The sequence below is a fragment of the Patella vulgata genome, chromosome 2, assembly GCF_932274485.2.
Source record: "Patella vulgata chromosome 2, xgPatVulg1.2, whole genome shotgun sequence".
Taxonomy (NCBI): domain Eukaryota; kingdom Metazoa; phylum Mollusca; class Gastropoda; family Patellidae; genus Patella; species Patella vulgata.
Genome location: NC_065880.2, coordinates 85,229,060 through 85,252,273, shown reverse-complemented (window position 1 = coordinate 85,252,273; position 23,214 = coordinate 85,229,060). Strand labels below are relative to the sequence as shown.

Genomic DNA, 23,214 nt, shown 5'->3' with positions numbered 1-23,214 from the left:
TTTAGTTCGAACATACAACGATTGTTGAACATCCCAACATCGTACAAGATGAACTACAATCAGTAAGTGGACCACGTGATACATTTCGTCTGACCAGCTCTTCGCCATTCTGTTCTATTTGTTTGCACTTAAAAAGAAATGAAACGAAATGAAATGAAATGGGGGGGGGGGGGGGTAACGTCCTAATGTTTCACACCAACCGGGTATTTTTTTTCTTTTTGGCATTTAGTAATTGAACATATTAACAAAAGGTACGATTTTATGGATACACAATTACTGAGTTTAATACTAAGCGACGTTTCGAGGAGGTTACTCTCGTTTTAATTAAGCAATTAAAGACGACAGTACCCTCGTTTTATTATTATTATTGTTCGATTTATATAGCGCTTCATTACACATGAGTGTTTCTAAGCGCATTTACATCAAAACAGTTCAAAAACATCTTTAAAAAAAATATGTTTTTAAGTTAGTCTTAAAGCTCTGGTTGGAAGAGGACTCTCGAAGAGCTTTTGGAAGATCATTCCACATTTTAGCTGCTCTGACGGAGAAAGCATTAACTCAGTAATTGTGTATCCATAAAATTGTACCTTTTGTTGAGGGTAATTTAGCCCGGGTAGCACCGTTTTCGGCTTCTCCAACTTTCATGGGTTCTTTTACGTGCACACATGACCGCGCATCCTACACCGACATGTTAAATTATATCACATAACAAAAAATTTATATAAAAACAAATATCACATGAGTTATACAATTAAAAATCCAGAGACTAGGTCATTTCGGGACTAACATATGGTTTAATTTTATTTCAATAATTCCCTTGCGCGTAGGGGGTCTTTAGCAGTGGGAGGAAACAGGAGGACCAAGAGAAAACCCACGAAGTTGGACAGGTGACCCTAATCCTTGTAAAAGACAACAGGGGAATCGAAACTACGCCATTCGACTCAATGAGAGACCTTTTGATACAGCGCGCACGTGCTAACCATTCGGACATCCAACCCCATCTAAATATGCAAGAACTAAAAATTCTGCCTATTGCAGGTCTTTCTTTAGGCATGAAATGTTATCTAAATTATTAGACATTAATTAACTTATCCAGACCATAATCAACTCTCGATGGCATCGCTAGCCTGCGATGTTTAATGGATTAGGTTCCGATTTGCTGTTCGACTTCCATTCATAATTAAATCAAAAAATGGATAATTGAGACTATGTTTTTTATCCTACCGACTTTAGTAATGATGATCGAGGCTAGCCCTAATATTCAATCGCTAAAATCTCGGTTCAGAGTGGATCAATTTGACTGAAATATTCAGCAAATTCCCTTTACGTTATGTTGTTTTTAACTATTATAGTGAGAACTGTCAGCTCTTTATCTAATCTCCCTTAAAGTATCTTTAAAATATAAAAATGAAATGATAGATGTATATACAGTTAAAATTGATGATAAAAATCTGTCTAATGTCTTACAAATAAAGACAAATAAATTATGTAATGACTGGCAACTGTAGTATTTTGATCTTACGTCATTCAAATACTTGCACTCAATCACAATGTGCTCAACTGTCAAAGGAACATAACAGTGTTCACATTCTAGTTGGGGCTCTCGCTTCAAGATGAAAAACTGAGTTTAAAAGATATGACCTATGCGAGAGTGACACAAAACAACTTTATCCCTCCTGTTAGAACTATAGGAGTTGGGCTAATCTCCAATGGAGAGGCTTTAATGTGATGAACCTTGTTTGGGCCTGTAAGATTCCAAATTGCTGCCAACGGCCATCAATAAAATTGTGAAATGAAATGGGGTTTAACGTCCTACTGTTCTGCTCTGATTGGGCTAATGAAGACGGACATACACCATACATTGTACTATAAGGTAAATTTTGCCCGGACAGCGGCGCTACGGCCTACTCTTATATCGAATTCCAACTGCCAAGGGATCTTTTAGATGCACGACAATGTGTACAGTGGACCTAGGCTTTTCGTCCCATTCGAATGACTAGACAACTGTTCTTGTCAGACCCTCCGTCCTGCACCACTGGCAAGGGGAAAATCCCGATGAAGTTTGTCGACCAACAGGGGATCGAACCCGCAACCTCCAGGATAGCGAACCAGCGTCTTACTCACTTACCCACTGTGGCTTCCCCAATAAAATCGTATATTTTACTTACATCTGTTCCCAATAGAACAGTAGCAGTAGCCACTTCTAGGATAGCGAACCAGCGCCTTACTCACTTAGCCACCGTGGCTTCCTCAATAAAATCGAATAGTTTACTTACATTTGTCCTCAATCGTAGCAGTAACTGGTGATTTAACGTCTGCTGTACACTACACAATTGTATCTGTATTTATAGGGGATTGGTCTACGAACCGATGACAATCAAAGCATTGAAACCTATCCGTCTCTGACTTTTCATAAATAAATAATTGTATCTGTATTTATAGGGGATTGGTCTACGAAACGATGACAATTAATTTCTTTATTACTTTTAAAGCATTGAAAGCATTGAAAGCATTGACTTTTCGTTAATAATTGATTGGGGGGATCACGTGGCTAAGTGGGTACGACGATAGCTTTCTAGCCTGGAGGTCGGGTGTTCGATCCCTGCATTGGCCGAGAAAGTTCATCCAGATTTTCCGGCGTGGTTCTCCCTTGTCAGTTATGCAGGACGGAGGGGCTGACAGGGAAAGCTGTCTAGTCGTTCGGATGGGACGAAAAACCGAGGTACCGTGTACACATTGGCGTGCACGTAAAAGATCCCTTGGCAGTTGGAATTCGATATAAGAGTAGGCCGTAGTGCCGCTGTACGGGCAAAATTTCCCTCATAGCACACTGTATGGCGTATGCCCGTCTTCATTAGCCCAGGTTAGGAGCAGAACAGTAGGACGTTAAACTCCATTTCATTTCATTTCATTTCGTTAATAATTGATTGTAACACCCTTTAGAATTAAATTGTCTATAAATGGGAGCCACGGTGGCTCATTGAGTAAGACATTGGCTCGCTAACCTGGAGGTTCCATTTTCGATCACTGCGTTGGCCGAGAAAGTTCATCCGGGGTTTGTTCTGGTGTGGTTCCTCCTTGTCTGTGGTGCAGGGGCAAGGCACAACGTATAGTTGCTCGGGTGGGACCAAAAACCGAGGTCCCGTGTACAAATTGGAGTGCACATAAAATAAGCAGTTGGAATTCGATATAAGAGTAGGCCGTAGCGCACATGGCGTATTCCTGTCCTCATTAGGCCAGTGGGAACAGAACAGTAGGGGGTCTCCTAGACACGCGTTTTTATATGGGAATTTAAACAATGGTATAAATGAAATGAAATGAAATGGGGTTTAACGTCCTACTGTTCTGCTCCTAAACTGGGCTAATGAAGACGGGCATACGCCATACAGTGTGCTATGAGGGAAATTTTGCCCGGGCAGCGGCGCTACGGCCTACTCTTATATCGAATTCCAACTGCCAAGGGATCTTTTACGTGCACGCCCATGTGTACACGGGATCTCGGTTTTTCGTCTCATCCGAATGACTAGAAAGGTGTCCTCGTCAGGCCAGCTGGCCTGCATCACTGACAAGGGGAAACCACGCCGGAAAATCTGGCCTTTCTCGGCCAATGCAGGGATCGAACACCCGACCTCCAGGCTAGCGAGCCAACGTCTTACCCACGTAGCCACGTGATTCCCCCTTTAAGTAACAAATCTTGAAATGACATCTATAAGGTACCGACAGCTATTCACGTACAAGTAATTTAAAGTAATTTAACATATGTGTTTTGTATTTGTTAACCGTTTTGAAAGAATTAATTAGGTTCATTAGTATTGTTCGATATATTTTAATTGTTGCATGTTGTTAACGCTTCGCCAGTATGGTTCAGGTTAAGAGGTTTAATGTTGATTCATGTGCACGACCATCAAGTACGAATATAAATAATAAAAATATTACCAACTGTATTTAATTGGCAGTGATTAATCAAGCCGTGGCGGCTCAGTGAGAACGGAACTGGCTCACTAAATATATTAGATGGGATTGGACTGAACAACTTAATTACTGATTAATAGAATATCTTTGGTCCAGAAAATGTCCACATATAGTTTCTTATTGGTGTACTTGATACATTAAATCAATACTGGTTTTATAAAGGGCTATATTTTAGTTGAAAAATGGCGAACAATTTTGAGTAAATTCTTAACTTATGTCTGAGAATGCCTCTTTGTATTTGTTTGGGACTCTTGGGGTTTTGGGTATAGGTACAATTGAGGGTAGATCTTCAATGAGAATGGTAACCATTCAGCTGATCAGATTGGAAATAGCATTTTGCATCATTAACCCTTGTCGGTGCACGTGGGGTCTCCGCGGACCCCATGCACATGTTTTATAGTGTTTTGTAATAACTACTGGGCACTGCTTTCTGAAATTTAGTGACTTTGTCTCCTATACATTTTTACACGTAGCGAAGAGTTCGGTATTCATCTGCTTCCCACATGCAGAGTTCTGTCACATGCAAATTAGGCCCAACGCTTGAAGGGAACAAGGGGTCCGATCGGACCCCTAACTTACAACTCACAGTAGGGATTTTGCTAATGTATTTGCTGCCTAATACCATATTGCGTATGCCAGAGTATTCTCTCTTTTAACATCTGCATGTTACAAATACCAAAAATTAAATGATGAATTCCAAATATTCAATGGTTTTTGTATCAAGCGTGAATTACCATTTAACCTCTTTATTACATAGTACACAAAGTAGCAATTTTGCGAGAATTATTAAATCTTTTCCAAATGTCACTAAAATGTTTTTGTATAATAATTTAGTTGTTTTTCAGTTGTCAAATATGAATGCAAATAAAAACTAAACCCCTGCCTTTTAATTCAGATATATCTGTACGTAAAAACTTTGAATTATAACTGAGGTCCGTATGGACCCCTTGATACCTGCTATGTGATTCTCACAACGTGAACCGACAAGGGATAAACATACATTATGCAAGAGCTATATCTGCCTATTGCAGGTCTTCTTTCTTTAGGTCTGAAATGTTATATAAACTACTAATTAGACATGAATTAACATGAAAAGACCTTAATCAACTCTCGATGCCATCTTATGTGTTCGATTTTCGCTGGATTTGAATCTGATCTGTTGCTCAACGCTCATTGATGATTAAATGCGAAAATGGATAATCACGACAATGGAGCAATTTGAAGGAAATTTTCAGCATATTCCCTTTATATTATCTAGTTTTTAACTATTATAGTGAGAACTGTCAGCTCTTTGTCTAATCTCCTATAATGTATCTTTAATCACGATGTTGAGTTATATTTTTAACTCTGCACCTCCAACTCCTTTTTTGGCTCGAATACGGCATCTTGGAATTCTTTTAGCGTCTAGTGGGGTGCCCTGGCACTGAGTCATTTCAAATTGATGCAAAGGTTTTGTTTTCAGTACCAATTTGAAAGTAAGGTTCTATATAACAATTTTGTTTCAAGTGTCAAGCAGTCAGATAAACAAAATCAAAATGGCCGCCAAAATCCAAGATGGCTGCCAATTTCCAGCTTTTTTTCGCATTACGTACGCATCTTAACGTTTGTACTATTAAACCTAGAATGATGATTTTGATCTCCATACCATGGTTTGTATGCATGAGTAATTGAATAAAAATAAAATAAACATGATTCGAGCATACCTTTTCTTATATTGAGTCCTACTTCCAAGTAAATTCTTACACAATTGCTTGAAAAATCTCCTTGAACAATAATACACTCAATAAGAAAATGGCTAACAAATTAACCAAGGCCCCTATATACATGTTAGTATTGGAAATTGTTCTAGTCCAGCTACTTCTCGCACGTGCACTGACGTGTGCATTTCAATTTGTCGTCACGCATTTGCACCGAGAGCAGGTAATTGGGCAAGTGCACTTCATATCATATCCAGGTTGAACCCATTCTTGGCGAGGGGCAGCGTGGTCCAAATTGGGGAGCAGCTTGTCGTCCTCTTCCTTCCACACATGGTTAGTTGAGTTGTTGACAGGCAGCATGGACATGTGTGCTGTTCCCCAAATACTCGCCTGGAAGACACTCCTTTAGAGATGTTGATCCAAAGCATCACTAGATGGAGGAATTCTCTCCACGTCCCTAGTGTTCTGCGAGAACAACCTCAATCGGACGAGGTCAACATCATTGTCCTCGTTTGTTCATTTCAGTACAGCCTACAAAGTTTGGTGCTAATTCTTTCAACCTTGGCGATGTATGGAATGGGTGTCGACAATAGTTGCAAATTGATCCATAAGGGGCGACACTTCATGCATCAACGTGCAACAGGATCGCTTACCCTTGAACTTGAAGGAAGAAGTACTGTCTGATCCCGTGAATGCATGGAAAGGGGCCATGACTTTGCACGTTGTCGTGTCATGCCCAGGTTTGTGGCGATAGTATTCAGGGAGATCATCTGCGGCAGGATTCAGAGCCTTGATGTGATGGAAATTACTCAGAAGGAGGATTACGACAAGATCTGTGTCTCCAGTATACACCATCACAAGTGACGAAGATTGTGGGGCGTGGAGGAGATGTACTAAGACACGCGTGTCAGCTTCCTCATGGTTGCATTTGCAGTCCTGTCAAAAGAGATAACAAAAGAACATTTCCGAGATGACAAGAATGTCCACCATGTTGGAAACAGTCCACCAATGGATCAATGCAACCATGTGGAAGCTGACATGCGTGTCTTAGTACATCTCCTCCACGCCCTCCAATCCTTCTGAATAATGTTCATCACATCAAGACTGAATCCGGCCGCAGAACACTATCGCCACAACCTTAGGTACGACAACGTGCAAAGCCATAGCCATTTTCCACGCATTTACTGGATCAGACAGTACTTCTTCCTTCAAGTTGAAGGGTAAGCGATCCTGCTACACGTTGATTCACGAAGTGCCATCCATTATGGAGCAATTTGCAACTATTGTCGACACCCCATTCCAAACATCGCCAATGTTAAAAGAAGTGGCAACAAACTTTGTAGGCTGTGGTCAAATGAATCAAACGAGGACAGTGATTTTCACCTCGTCCGATTGAGGTTGTTCTCACAGAACACTAGGGATGTGGAGATAATTCACCCAATCGTCCGATTGAGGTTGTTCTCACAAAAGACTAGGGACGTGGAGAGAATTCACTCTACTAGCTGATGTTTTGGAGTGTCTTCTAAGCGAGCATATGGGCAACATGATGCCTGTCAACAACCCAACTTAACATAGCTGGAAGGAAGGGGACGGCAAACTGCTTCCCATTTGGACCACGCTGCCCTCGCCATGAATCCGTTCCACCTGGATATGAAGTGCAATTACCTGCTCTAGGTGCGAATGCATGACGACAAAGTTGAAGAGCACACGCCAGTGTCAATGGTGCAGAACGGAGGATCCGGCCGCCCCGAAACAGGCACGGATAGTTGCGCATCTTCTACATGTTCGACTGGCTGCACTTTCTACCCATTCTATGACAGCCAGGTTTTAGCGGAGCCGACCTAGCCAATGGGAACTGGTTTACAAGTCAACTACCATTCTTTCCAAGCAGGGTTGTCTTCAATTGCAATTGGGATTGGGTGACCGAATGGTTTAACGCGTGTGCGTTGCATCATAAGGTCTGCCATTGAGTCAAGTAGCGTGGTTTCGATTCCCTGGTTGTACCGGACAGAGGAGTAGGGTGGCACGTCCAACCACGTGGTAGGGGGGTTTCGGGTAATTCGGTTTCTTCCCACTGCTTATGACTCCTACGCTACGGTTCTTTCATCTAAACCTTGCGAATACTCCACTGTTATTTTAGATTTACTGGGCTTGTTGGAATAGTCATAAAAATTAAAAGTTTTATGGGGGATATTGGTCTTATTAACGAAACCCTGTAAACGCCCTACAATTTTTGCGATTTGCTAGGATTGTTTGACTAGTTACCGTCTTCTCACAACATGTCATGTGCGATATTGTAAAATCTTTTTGATTCCCGACAGGAACATCCTGCCATATGCACCCGAGGATTTAGGTTTTCTCTCCAACCAGGGAACTGTCCGGTGTCGGGTTCGTTGATTGTCAACCCATTTTGTATTTTATTTCTTTTTCAGGTGGGTGGTTGGATGGCCGAATGGTTTGCGTGTGCGCACTGTATCATAAGGTCTGTCGTTGAGTCAACTGGCGTGGTTTCCATTCTTCGGTTGTACGTGATAAGGAGATGGGTCGCCTTTTCAACGTCGTGGGGTTTTTACGGGTCCTCCGCCCCCCCCCCCCCGACACACGCACTCCTAAGACCCCTACGCGCAAGCAAATTATTGAAATAAATTTAACCAATATGTTAGTCCCGAAATGACCTAGTTTGTGTCGAGCGGACGTTAAACTCCATTTCTCTCTCACTTTTTCAGGTATCATGCATTTTTTGTTTGTCACTATCCTTTGCATCGTGACGTTATGCACCGTGGCTGCTGAGACAGAAACACAGAGTGCGGATGACCAGAGAAGGGTGATTTACAGCGACTACTGCAGACAAGCGTGTCACAAAGAGTTTACTGACCGTAACAGATTATGTAAACAATGCTACTGTGATACAGCATGTGGACTCTATAATGATTGCTGTTTAGATTTACCACCAACAGCTGTCTCGGACTTTAGTGACTTGACAGCAGAATGTGTAGCTGCCAATTATCCCAACTTTCCCAATACATATCCCGTCACAGAAGAGTATACTCCAACATATTGTTTCACCGACACAGGCTTTGAAGACACTAGTCATAATTATGAAATGGTCACTTCCTGTCCCGATACTCAAACAAATAAATTATTGATAGATCAGTGTAAGGATGGACATGGGTCAAAAACACGGCCAACCACAGACCCGTTAACAAATATCACCTATAGGAACACTCACTGCTTAGCCTGTAATAGCGTACAGGATGGAATTCCGTGGTCCGTGGGTTTTATTTGTCGTGGGGAACTGCCGGAATCCCTTGGAACTACATGGTTAGAGGTATTCAACCGGTTTGTAAACAGCTCGCTTTGCTTCAGAATATACCAACCTCCAGAAGACGCAGATTTTGCACGTAGTTGTCCAATTCCTCTTGAGCCCGTGATATCTGAATGCAATGTAACTGGTGATTGGGCACCGAATGGCGAAGGTTATAAAGAAACAATTCAAGAGGGTTGTGAAAATTCAGCTCGTTTGGATGTCCGTGGTTATAAGAATGTCTTCTGCTATTATTGTAACGCGGAAAATCCAACGACGTCAGAACAAGCAGCTTTGAGGTAAATATGATTCATACATCACAAAATACGGTTTTCAGAAGGAGCGGGGACCGGAGGGGGGGGGAGCAGTTTTGAGTTAAATGTGATTCATATACGGTTTTCAGAAGGAAAGGGATGGTGGGGAGTAGCCGGATGCAAATGGCATACTTTCGTGACTGTAACTTTCAAATGTACGAGTATATGTGGTTGATTCAGCAATAAACTGGTTTCTCTCTGACCACATGGTGCAGTCACAAACTTATGTCCAAAATAGGTTTCCATAGTTTTAAATGGAGTAGATATGACCTTGACACAGACCATCTAGTTTATTTATGCAGCCACACCCTCCGGGAATGTTTAATCAATCATGATCGGAACCCCTACAAAAGTAACATTACATTTGAAGACTTAATTCTGTATAGGAGTTTGTTTGACCGAATGGTCAAGTGACGTGTTGCCGATTCCCCGCTTGTAGCCTACGTGACAAAACGTAGGATCGCCTGTCCAACATCTTGGGTTTTCTCTGGGTACTCAGGTTTTCCCCCTCTTCTAAAGACCCCTTCACAAAGGTGAATAATGTTTTCCCCGAAATGACTTAAGTTGTGTCAAGTGGACGTACCCCCCCCTCCCCCCCCCCCCCACACACTCACCCTCCCTCCCCACACACTCTCTTTTGTTATCTCAGAGACCGAATGGTTAGCGCATGAACATGACAAGGAGTAGGGTCGCCTTCCAACCTTGTGGGTTTTCTCCAGGTCCTCAGGGTTCCTCCCACTGCTAAAGACCCCTACGCGCAAGTGAATTATTGAAATAAAATTGAACCATATGTTAGTCCCAAAATGATCTAGTTTGTCTCTCTTTCTTTTACTATGCAAATTTGTGTGTTATTGCTTTACCAAAATTCACTGCATTTGCCGTTTTGTTTTAGTGATGATGATACGTGGTGCGTGTACGATATCAAACTGTGGCTGGACACACGTATGGAAAATGAACAACAGAGTCTTGATCAAATTTGGGATCCGTTCCAAGTAAGTACGGTTTGCGATTGACTAAACATATTAAGGATGAAGCCGGATAAGATTGAAGTACCAGTGGGGATCGGTCCGATTACAAACTAATTGGGAGAAGCTAATTCTAGGCCGGTAAATTGACAATCTGATTAAAACACGGATTCTTTTTCGTTTCGTCTTTTATAGTTCAAAATTTCGTTTTACTTGTCTTTACTACACTAGGATCTGGAAGAGTTGTTTTATTACCGGCGTTATTGCTTGAAGTGAGGGATTAGCCAATGAAACGGTCTGTTACGGCGAATTCTCGGCGTTTGATGGACGGAACTGTGGGTAAACCACTAGAAACGTCAACGTTGATTGATTAATCAGTGTCTGACGTCATAGGGTCAAAAGCCGCTCGTTTGACCCCTGGTTTGAACTCTCGCTATAACTTGTCAGATCTTCATGTAGTGTAGGCCATCGAAAGTATAAAAAAAACGAAACGAAAAGAGAGAGAAATGGGGTTTAACGTCCACTCGACACAAACTAGGTCATTTCGGGACTAACATATGGTTTGATTTTATTTCAATAATTCGCTTGCGCGTAGGGGTCTTTAGCAGTGGGAGGAAACCGGAGGACCCGGAGAAAACCCACGAGGCTGGACAGGCGACCCAACTCTTTGTCACCTACAACCGGGGATTCGAAACCACGCCAGTTGACTCAATGACAGGCCTTATGATACAGCACGCACGTGCTAACCATTCGCCCCCCCCCCCTACTATAAGGGATTCTTACATCTAGTTATTTACTAATAGTTGATATATTGTTTGTTTGGGGTTAGGGTAAGGATTGGTCTTCTTAGTCTAATTTACTGTGCCCTAACATGTCGTTCAGATATTTATTTTTAGAATATGCAATTATAGGTTTCTTTGTGATTTTCATGGAGATCAAGATAGTGTTTTCTGATTATTTTGGACGCACTTGCTGCTGATGCGCTAAATGGGACTACAAAGGGGGCTAGCTTTGTGAATATTCAAACCTAGGGAAGCTGTTGTTTTCAATTTGTCAATCCAGAATTTTTCTCTTGTTAGCCTAAACGTTTTAATTTCGTCTGGAGTTTCAAAGTCGATCTTAGTCTTTTCTATTGGCGTAACAATGAGGTCAGAAATGTCATGATTTGGTTGGTTGAAGTGATTTGAATCCGGTTTGTCTTTTATGGTAACTATCTCTGACCTGTGACCGTTATTTCTTTCCCTACGTACTGTTTTTCACATTGTCTACAGGAAATAGGGTAAATTATATTTGAAATGCTGCACGAAATGTAATGAAATGAAATGGGGTTTAGCGTCCTACTGTTCTCCTATTCTGGGCTAATGAAGACTGGCATATGCCATACAGTGGGCTATGAGGGAAATTTTGCCCCGGCAGCGGCACCATGGCCTACTCTTTTATCGAATTCCAACTGCCAAGGGATCTTTTACGTGCACGCCAATGTGTACACGTTACATCGGTTTTTCGTCTCATCCGAACGACTAGACAGCTGCCCTTGTCAGGCCCTCCGACCTGCACCACTGACAAGGGGAAACCACGTCGGAAAATCCCGATAAAATTTCTCGGCCAATGCAGGGATCGAACACCCGACCCCCAGGCTAGCGAGCCAGCGTCTTACCCACTTAGCCAAGGTGGCTCCCCACTGCAATAAGACTTCTCAAACATAATCACCATCAATGAAATTTGTGCCATTTAATTCAAACATCGAATGGAGCTCATGTGTACATTTATACGTACCTTCAATTTTACTCTTAAATCATGTTGGGGACCCATTGAATGTAAAACAAAGGATGTGTTACCACTCTGAATTCTGGGAAGGAGGAAGGGTGGAATTCAAGATGGCGTGCTAATCATGCTAGAAGAGTAAATTTGGGTTCTATACTTAGGGCACAATACTAGATCTTTGTACGATCTGAAAAATATCTTTCCCTAGGGTTAGGGTTCGGGTTAAGTTTATAAATTACACGTCAAACGTACAAATTGAAGCTGTAACAACGGTGGATTGTGGCTAAAACTATTCTGAAGGGTTAGGGTATAAACATCAAAGATATTTCTCATATCGGGAGGATCCAGTATCGTGCATACTTAGGTTTGTGTGGCCAATTAATCCATTAAAGTGTATGTTTTAATATTACAAATGAATACGATAACTCTGCTCACCGACAACCCAACCAATTTAAGTTTGTACTTAAAATTTCAGAAACGATGCATGAATTTGAGCTGCGCAGATGGAAAGATGTTAATAAATGGGTCCTGCCAGTCCATACTTCTAACAACCAATTCATACTTATTCACATTTTGTGTGGATTTCGTATACAAAGCCGATATGGGAGAAACCGAATACATCGAAGCTGAAGGATCGCTCTCTATTTATTCAGAAATCCTGCTCCCTAGTCTGAAATATTTTTTAACGAAATCCGCCGCATATTTTATGAGCCCATGTGGAGTCGAGTTGACCGCCATGATTCAAAATGAGTTGTTGTTGGCGTTGTCGAGCCCCGAAAATGTTGACGATGTCGTCCGAGAAACGTTAGAGAAACTGGAGTCATTTGTTGAGAAACAGAACACCAAAGGCTTACCGACTAAACTACTGAAACGTTGTACAAAAACTAAGCTTCAAGACCAAGGCTTGACAGAACCGTGCACCTTTAAAATGGATAACAGACGACAAAGGCCGATCAGACCGCAACAATATATTAATATTTATGTAAACAGCAAGCCGCTAACCGTATCTAAACTGTATCTCTGTGTCCAAGTCACATTGCCCAAATTGGAAGTTCAAGTTGCTGATGACGAAAGTATGCTAACCATATTGGCTACAAACAAAACCCTTCATGCTCTTCAGTTTGAAGAAATGGAGGACGGGTATAAAATATGCCTAGATGATTATATTGAAAGCGTAGATTATTCGTCTTACGCGCCGTGTGCGAAAACAGAAAGGCCCACATCTGGTGCCTCAAAATGTTCGGTTCTTTGCCATGGTATTGTTATACTATTATACCTAGTAATTTCAATATTTGAAGCAACATACCGACATGAGGTTTAGCCTTCTGATATTCCAGTTGTAAGTATATAGAGAATCTGCCTCGGGTCTGTTTTGATCAAAAAATATCAACACAAGTCGATAAAGTAAAAAAAAAAACGAGGCTTTACCGAGTTTTTTGGGGTTTTTTTAAACTTTATCGACCAGTGTTGATATATGAGTAGGAGATTTTATTTATCACCCAATCCTTTCTTACATGCACAACTAAATAAATATAATTCTTTGTCTTAGATTTCACTTTTACTGAACCTGATTATATTACGGCGTAGTGATACATCATTTTTTTGACAGCAAATCAACCATAGCGAATTCCTTTTTATATTGACCCAGTGTTTCCATCAAGGTCAATTAAATAAAAAAATAGTTCTTTTTAATAAAATAGAAATTACTTTGAAAATAAAAAAGTAGTTCCTTTTTAATTGACCGGTCCAATTCATGTAAATCGCAGTAGATTATGAAATTTATACAAGCGATATCTACTGTAGAATGTAGTATTGGGTGATAAACAAGTATATACTTGAAATTAAACGCGCACGGGCTATTAATATAAGCATTCGCGATCGCAAGGGCGACATTCACAGGTTCTCTGTCATGGTTTATCCTTAGATGTTGGCGTAGATGGTTTTTCGGCGGTATCTTATTCAAATATATCTGTTATCACCTTAAAATGTTCAGTTTAATAAATACAAACAGGTAATATGGAACACAATTGAAGAGCCCCAGGAAAGATCGATCTAAGTCACTTTTTGAACGAACCCTAGTTAATGGCGCCATCTGGTAGCAAATTGTATAAGCTTTCTGTACAACAATCAATTTCAGGTAAAAACGATCGGAGTCAAATCGAACCAAGGCCCTTCTGAAATGGCCTCCCGAACAAATACACAAGTCCATCGTATTTATTTGACCTTAATTTGGCTGAAAACTGGAAGTCAGTTGTTGTACTGGTAATTATGATTCGTATTAAACATCATTTTGAAGTTGTAATTAAACCCACTCGTTGTTCTGTTCATGTCAAGTGTTCTCTTCCAAAAGCCTATTTTGCCTTTTATGCGAAAAGACAAAAAAATGAATTAGATCGTTCTTCCCCTGGACTATTCAATTACTATTTTAATTAAAGCGATGTTCGCTGAGCGTTCGTTATCAAGTAAATGATGATCATAGGCGTACGGGGCCGAACTTGTTTGGGGGGGTATGGGGGTCCTCCCCCAGAAAATTTTGAAAACCAGACGGCCGTAGACGCGATTTCCAGGCATTTCGAATACTTTCTAGTAATTTGGAGTGGGTAGTAAATTATGTCAGTTGCAGCATAAAAACTGGTAAAATACAAGCTCTATTACTACGAAAACAAGAACAAGTCGAACGATTTACTTTTGCCACATTTTTCATTTTATGAGACTTCACATTTTTTATCCAGATCTCACTATTCACTGGGCTCGTCCGGTGCATTGAGTTGGATGCTAGTATACAGGAACACAGTACTCAAGAACTGAGAAAGGCCATGTGTACGTGCTAGTTCTATTCAGATTGCGTACGTGTTTATCATTGACTGGACTGCTTTCTTTCCGCGTCCATATTATTAAAAATATTCAAAACCCGACAGACGGCGCGACGCTTCCCGACAAACTGAGCATTCATTCCCGACAAAGCCATACCCATACCCCGCCATACCCCTACCCCCACCCCATTTTTAAAAACTCCTCGGCTAATGATCGATCTCACAATTCTGAGCTCTTTTCAGATTTCTATTTTTTTTCATGAAAATATTTGAGGGGGCCGGTGCCCTCCCGCCCCCCCCCCCCCCCGCCTCGTACGCCTATGATGATGGTGAATATATATTAATAATTTATACAGAAGGTTTATATACAAAAACAAATAACAACTAATTAACTTTTGAAGCAACTTTTACCGTTTCGTGTCAGTTTAAGGCAACCATAACAGTTTCGTGTCAATTTGGAGCAGTTTTTACAGTTTCGTGTTCGTGTCAAATAACTTTAACAGTTTAGTGTCAATTTAAAGCAACCATTACTGCTTCTTGTTTAAAGCAACTTTTTACAGTTTCGTGCCAGTTTAAAGCAACATGTACAGTTTCTCAAGTCAACTTAAAGCAACCATTACAGTGTAAACTATTTATTCCTGTAAAGTAAATTATTTATAACGCATATCTGAATGGTCCGGTATTTTCATATATGTGTAGTTGTTGATATTCTATGGTATTTGTGTTTGCTAAATAATCATAACGACCAGGAACTGGTATTTGTTGATTGTTGTTGACGACTGTAAGAAAAAAAAACAAAATTAGATACATTCACAAATAAGTTCATTTAAAGTTACAATTTCAAAACATAATTATTTCTATGTCTTTTGCTCAATAGGTTGTCAACTCACTATTATACGATCATAGGTTATCTTCCTTACACTTAAAAATCTTCACACCGGAAATAATAACACAATTACTTCCCTTGTTTTTCTACCCCCCCCCCCCCATGGAATAGCTATCTTCAAACGTTTGAATTTAAAGTTGAAAATGATATCTTTGCCAATTTCTCAACTGGCAATAGTGAATAATAGGATTATTCTTTAACAAGGCAGGACTGTTTATAGATACCATCTATTTTAAGGCTTTATTTTAATAAATTTTAAAAATATAACTTAAAAATATGAAATTGTAACTTTAAATCAGTGATTCTCAACCAGTATGCCGCGATACACAGGTGTGCCACGAGATCTTCCTAAGTGTGCCGCGAAATTTTGAACGGCACACCAAAAATATTTCTCACTAAAGAAGCCAGCTATTTGACTGATGAAATTCGAAGCACTGCAATAAAGTGAGTTCATAGCTGTGTTTTCCTTTATTTAGTTTGAGTCATTCTATGTGTCTATAACTAGTCTGTGTCTACGGTTGTATGCCGTCTATAACTTGAATTCGAAGAAATAAAATGAAATGGGGTTTAACGTCCTACTGTTTTGCTCCGAACTGGGCTAATGAAGACGGGCATACGCCATACAGTGTGCTATGAGGGAAATTTTGCCCGGACAGCGGCACTACGGCCTACTCTTATATCGAATTCCAACTGTCAAGGGATCTTTTACGTACACGGGACCTCGGTTTTTCGTCTCATCCGAATGACTAGACAGCTGTCCTTGTCAGGCCCTCCGTCCTGCATCACTGACAAGGGGGAACCACGCCGGAAAATCTGGATGAACTTTCTCGGCCAATGCAGGGATCGAACACCCGACCTCCAGGCTAGCGAGCCAGCGCCTTACCCACTTAGCCACCGTGATCCCCTGAATTCGAAGAATGCTCACCTTCGAGGGTATTCGTGTGTAGGAGTTTAGATGTGAAACAAACAAACTGAATTCGGAATCTCGAATAGGATTTGTTGCAATCAAACAGATTAACAGTTTTACAACGCTATAATTAACCTACAATAAACATTGTATGGTGCCGGTTTTAACAAATTCATCCAAACTCTTCCCGACCCTCACCTTAATCTATGGCGGGGGTGGGGGCGTTGTTGGGTGGCCGATTGGTTAGCGCGTGCGCGTCGCATCATAAGGTCTGTCATTGAGTCAATTGAGAGAGAGAGATGGGGTTTAACGTCCACTCGATACAAACTAGGTCATTTCGGGACAAACATGGTTCAATTTTATTTCAATAATTCGCTTGAACAACCGGGGAATCGAAACCACGCCATTTGACTCAATGACAGACCTTATGATACAGCGCTAACCATTCGACCATCCAACCCCACACTTGCAAATAAATCTGAGCATACCTGGTTGTTTCTTGGGTCGTTTGATAATAAAGATGGCGATGAATGTAACTGCTACGACGAGAAGAATACAACATACAACTGCTAGAGATACTATTACGGTGATATTTGCCCATGGATATTTTTGAGTTATTGTCAATGATTCTGTATCAGTAACACCACTATTAGTAGTTCCAGCCCTGGTCGTACTTTCCGTTAATCTTTCTCTGATCTCTACAAAACAACAATACAAGTATAAAACTACTGTTAAATTCCTATACTCACTCGAGTTAAAGATATTACTCGAATTTAGGAAATGAAACGAAACACTGAGAGAGACAGAGAGATAGAGAGAGAAAGAGAGAAAGAGCGCGCGGGCGAGAGAGGGTTTAACGTCTACAGTACTAACATATGGTTTAATTTTATTTCAATAATTCGGCTTGCGCGTAGGGAGGAAACCAGAAGACCCGAAGAATACCCACGAGGTTGGGCAGGCGACCCTGCTCCTTGTCACGTACAACCGGGGAATCGAAACCACGCCAGTTGACTCAATGACAGACCTTATGATGCAACCCGCACATGCTACCCATTCGGCCATCCACCCTCTATCGCCCCCTGAAATGAAACAGGGTTTAACATCCTACTGTTCTGCACTACGGCCTACTCTTATATCGAATTCTGTCACAGGTTCCTTCACATACGCGCCAATTTTTACACGGTAGCTCGGTTTTTTGTCCCATCCGAACGACTATACTTTGTTACTTGCCAGGGCCTCGGCCGCCCTGCACCACTGATTGGGGGAATTGGCGTGCACGTAAAAGATTCCTTGACAATTGGAATTTGATTTAAGAGTGGGCCGTAGTGCCGCTGTACAGGCAAAGTTTCCCTCGTAGTACACTGTATGGCGTATGCCCGTCTTCAATAGCCCAGTTCGGAGGAGCAGAACAGTAGGACGTTAAACCCCATTTCATATCGGGAAAAAAAATTCGTTAGGGACGTTTCTGCAATATATAAATTCGCAGTAGAATCTGAATTCCAATATGGTTATTCGAACCATCTCATCAAATTCGAAAACAAATGTTAAAATTGCCGAGTTTTTATGCACAGACATACTGATAGAATGACGGGAAGACAAAACTGGTGGCAAAATTTGAACTGTTAGATGTTGCTTTAATGATGGGGGGGGGGGGGCGAATGGTTAGCATACGGTCTGTCATTGAGTCAACTGGCGGGGTTTCGTTCGGTCGTACGTGCCTGTCCAACATCGTGGGTTTTCTCCGGGTCCTCCCACTGCTAAAACCCCTACGCGCAAGCGAATTATTCAAATAAAATTGAACCATGTGTTAGTCCCGAAATGACCTAGTTTGTGCCGAGTGGACGTTAAACTCTCTCTCTCTCTCTCTCTCTCTCTCTCTCTCTCTCTTTTAATGGAGACAGTTTTTATGGACGGATATACAGGCGGTCTTAGCGGACAGAACTGGTGGCAATGTACAGGAACAATAGGCGGACAAAACTGTTGGCAATATTCTTTCATACTAACTGTCAGCTGTTACTTTTATGGAGATCGTGCGTGATGACCAAGTGTTATCTGTTTCAGATGGTTGACAGTGCCATGGTGCTGTGCCAGTATCTTCAGCAGAGAGGATAATCAACTGGTGAGATAGTGTCTTGTTTCTATGGCTGGTTAGGATACAGCTGTAAGGATCCCATCTGTCTAATACACAAGGTGACTTGATGCAGGTTTTATCCTTAATGAAATACATCGTCCCGTATGTGGACCTGCATGTCAAACTGTATGAATCTCCTTGACTAACCACTGTTATATTGCTAGTAATATCTATAGAATTATCTGTAACATTGAAAACAGAAACCGGTTATTAAAGAAGCATTATGGGATATTAGATAAAGAGTTGGTTGTTCGCGGTATAATGGTTAAAAAATAATAGAATATGTTGAAAATATCAGAGAGAGATATAGAGAAATGGGGTTTAACGTCCACTCGACATAAACTAGGTCATTTCGGGACTAATATATGGTTCAACTTTATTTCAATAATTCGCTTGCGCGTAGCGGTCTTTAGCAGTGTGAGGAAACCGGAGGACCCGGAGAAAACCCACGAGGTTGGACAGGCGACCCTACTCCTTGTCACGTACAACCGGGGATTCGAAACCACGCCAGTTGACTCAATGACAGGCTTTATGATACAGCGCGCACGTGCTAACCATTCGGCCATCCAACCCTCCTGAAAATTTCAGTCAAATTGCTCCACTCCGAACCGAGATATTAACATTTGAATTTTAAGTCCATCCTCGATCATCATTACTAAAGTCTGTACGATAAAAAATATAGTCTCGATTATCCATTTTTGGATTTAATCATCAATGAGCGTTGAGCAGCAGATCGGATTCAAATCCAGTAAAATTTCGACACATAAGATGACATCGAGAGTTGATTATGGTCTGGATAAGTTAATTAATGTCTAATTAATAATTTAGGTAACATTTCAGGCCTAAAGAAAGACCTGCAATGGGCAGATTTAGCTCTTGCATAATGTATGTTTAAACAGGCTCACACCATTGCGTATCAAACGTGTTTGACACTGAAATGGCTATAAACTAACAGGGCCGAAAACTGAAGTTAAATCAGGGCGGGATTGAAGTCGGAGTGGAGGGGGGCTGCAGTCAGGGGCCCCAAAATTAGCTCTAAAAATATTCTGTACCACGAATAAATATGTCATTTATAATGCGGTATTAGGCTGGTAGGAGAACTTCGGACTTACACCAAGCTGGGGAAAAAATCCGGAACAAATGGTTATGGCTGTTTATGAAAGGTCTACATGTATATGAGTACTTCAGGAAAAAAATCCACCCAAATCGGTCTTAACCAAAAAAAGTTACAGGCGTTCTGGTTTTCGTACCCATCCGACTTATAAAATCCACAATTTTTCTATCTTTTTGTCACTTTTTAGGGCATGCTGAGAATATGTTTGTGCATCACACAAAATCAGTAAATTCCTGTGTTGGGAAATTCTAATTGTAAAGACGTCCATAACTGCCCCTGCCCAATCTGATTATAATACAGATCTATATTTCGTTTCGTTTTTTATACTTCCATGGCCTACACTACATGAAGATCTGACAAGTTATAGCGATTGGTCACGTCAGGGGTAAAAGACCGAAATATGACCTATGACGTCATACATTTGATTAACCAATCAGCATTGATGTTACTAGTGGATTACCCACAGTTCCGTGAAAAACACGCCTAAAGCTCGCCGTAACAGACCGTTTCATTGGCTTATCCCTGACACCATTCAGAACACGAGTTAAATAACAACTCTTCCAGATCCAAGAGTAGTAAAGACAGGTAAAACGAAATTTTGAACTATAAAAACGAAACGAAATAGGATCTGTGTTTTAACCAGATTGGCCCCTGCCCCAACCAAAAAGTTAAGCTTTACCATCTGCATGAAATTTGTTGCAAAATGTTCAGCTTTGTCACGTGCATCAAAAGTGACATTTTCAGTGGTGGGGTAAACTTGTCAAGCGTGCCTAATTGCCCCACTCCACCCCACTAGCTCATTCACTAAACCACACGAAACATTATCAAATACTACCTCATTATTGTGTGAAACTAACATAATACTTCAATTATGTTGGGTAGTATTGGGCAAACTTTCCGCCGTTACATCCACACGTTCCTAATTGTCCCACACCAAAAGCTAAGCCAGATGAAACAAATTCCTTATCGCACGAAACTTGTTGCAAATTGCTCAGCATATAAGAATGACATTATGGCCAGATTTTTTTCAATAGTGGAGTATCCCAGCCAGAAATCTAATTGCTCCACCTAAAAAGCTAATGTACATTACCACATGACAAACGTATAAAATGTCCCTGAAAACGAACGAATCTTTTGATGACCTTAATGATTCTGATCATGAACCTTTGACCGGCGAATCCAATTCTGATCCAGACGAGGACGCATACCAGTCTTTTTAGCTGCTCACTGACGACTGAATTACATTTATACAGAACATTTCAGACATTTTACAAGGGTCGTTTATTTTAAGGTTGGAAGCCATAACTAAATCGACCATTAAAAAAAATTGCCCAAGGTAGACTGCGGTGGATTTTTTCTTGGGGTACATACCTCCTTATAAAAAACCCCCCAAAAAATCATTTGTTTCGGGGTTTTTTCCACGGGTTGGGTGGACTTTCTCTCCCTCAGGCAGAAAAAAAACAAAAAAAAAAAACTTTGTACAGTACAGGTGCGACGGTACTTTAAACTTAGTATAATAGTATTATAAATAGGAGACTTACCAGTTATAGAAAATCTAAATAAGTTTATACAATAGCAGACACAGAATAACCAGCTGTAAGACGCCATCTTACTCCAGGATCAATCTGAACGAATGCGACGAACAACGAATAACGTCAAATTATAGTCAAAATATTATCTGACTTCATTTCCTTTTTTGATAGCAACAGGACTTACAAATTTCATTTTCGAGAAATCAAGTTGTTGATGGGTTTGATAAATTCAATTCGATAACAGTTTAAGTCCGATGTGTACCATATTAAGAATCGTGAAATCTAACATCCGTGGTTAAATCGTGTCTTCCTTCGCATTGGGTCCCACCCTGTACAGTCATACACATCATAGGCCGCGTGGTCAAACGCGTGTAATATGGAAATGAAATGGTGTTTAACGCCCTACTGTTCTGCTCCGACTGGGCTAATGAAGTCGTGCATAGGCCATACAGTGTGCTATGAGGAACATTTTGCCCGGACAGCGGCACTACGGCCTACTCTTATATCGAATTCCAACTGCCAGGGGATCTTTTACGTGCACGCCAATGTATACACGGGACCTCGGTTTTTCGTCCCATCCGAACAACTAGAAAGCTGCGATGAACTTTCCGTGTGACAGCTCCCTCTCGGGGCTATTTGAGGGATGGGGCTGGTCTATGTAGTTATTTGGGGCCCGCAAAGGCGTAGTAGCTACTAGAACGTCGAGTAAGCATGTTGAGCAAGTTGAAATGTGTCTGGTATGTTTTGTTTATTAATGCCTGTAACGGCAGTGTGAAGTTAGCTCGATTTTCGTTTTTCAATATTAGTGAATATCGAAAAAAAGAGTAGCTCATTTTTCGATTGGGCTCTTTCTCTTTGATTTTTTTATATTGGCAAATGTCGATAAACGCGCTACTCGTTTTTCGATATTCAAACTTGAATCTCAAAAAAAGCAGATTTGATGGACGTATATCTACAACCTGTCTCCCAAAAAGATTTGATTAAATAAGTTCTCTAAAACGAACTAAAGGCCTCCCCATTTATGATATCTTTAGATCATTTTAGAAACTTATTTAATCAAATGCGTTTTTGAGACATTCTGTAGATACACATATCCATCAAATCTGCTTTTTTGAGATTCAGATTTTAATATCGAAAAACGAGTAGCTCGTTTTTGTTATTCGCCAATATCGAAAAACGATCTACTTGTTTTTCAATCGCCAATATCGAAAAACGAAAATCGAGATATCTCCACACTGCGTCCTGTTACGTCCTTAAAATAAGTTAATATATATTATTATAGCTAATTAAACATGCCCAACCCAATTTCCGGAAATAACTTTCGCATAACTCAACTGCTTATATTATCGGTTATATTAATCAAGCGGTGAATTTCACCGACGTATCCGCCATGGCAGTGTATTCATAATAACACGTACTTTCTCGACCAACACGAAAATGGGATCTCGGAGAAGAATAAACGAAATTTGTTTTTCGTCAGATATGGGCATCCAAATCATCGTTTCCAGTTCGTATCTTTAAACAACAGAAAAGTGTCCTACATCTTATATACGGCGATGTAATTTTAAGGCCCTCTCGAACGAGCAGCCTCCGACAGGCCAAACCCTTAATCGTAAAATTAATCCCAAGGCCGAAGGTTCCAAACGAATAAGATCTTTATGTAAAAGGAACTAAGCGTAAAATTAATCCCAAAACGACAAGATTTTTATGTGACAGTGTTTCCGGGGTGTTGTGTCTGTCGGTAGCTAAATCCTGAAAGATAAAGTGGGAGTTGAAATATGTATATTTCTACAACAGTTAAAGGCTCAATACCAC

General features: G+C 40.8%; 1 long non-coding RNA gene across 1 annotated transcript; it reads right to left on the bottom strand.

Moving 5' to 3' along the window:
- Window positions 1-15,273: 15,273 nt before the first annotated feature.
- Window positions 15,274-18,929, bottom strand: LOC126812180 (uncharacterized). Its single transcript, XR_007675847.2, has 3 exons — window positions 18,627-18,929; window positions 17,111-17,320; window positions 15,274-15,608 (listed from the first exon to the last, which is right to left on the bottom strand). It is a non-coding gene; the product is annotated as an uncharacterized LOC126812180 (long non-coding RNA).
- Window positions 18,930-23,214: the final 4,285 nt, after the last annotated feature.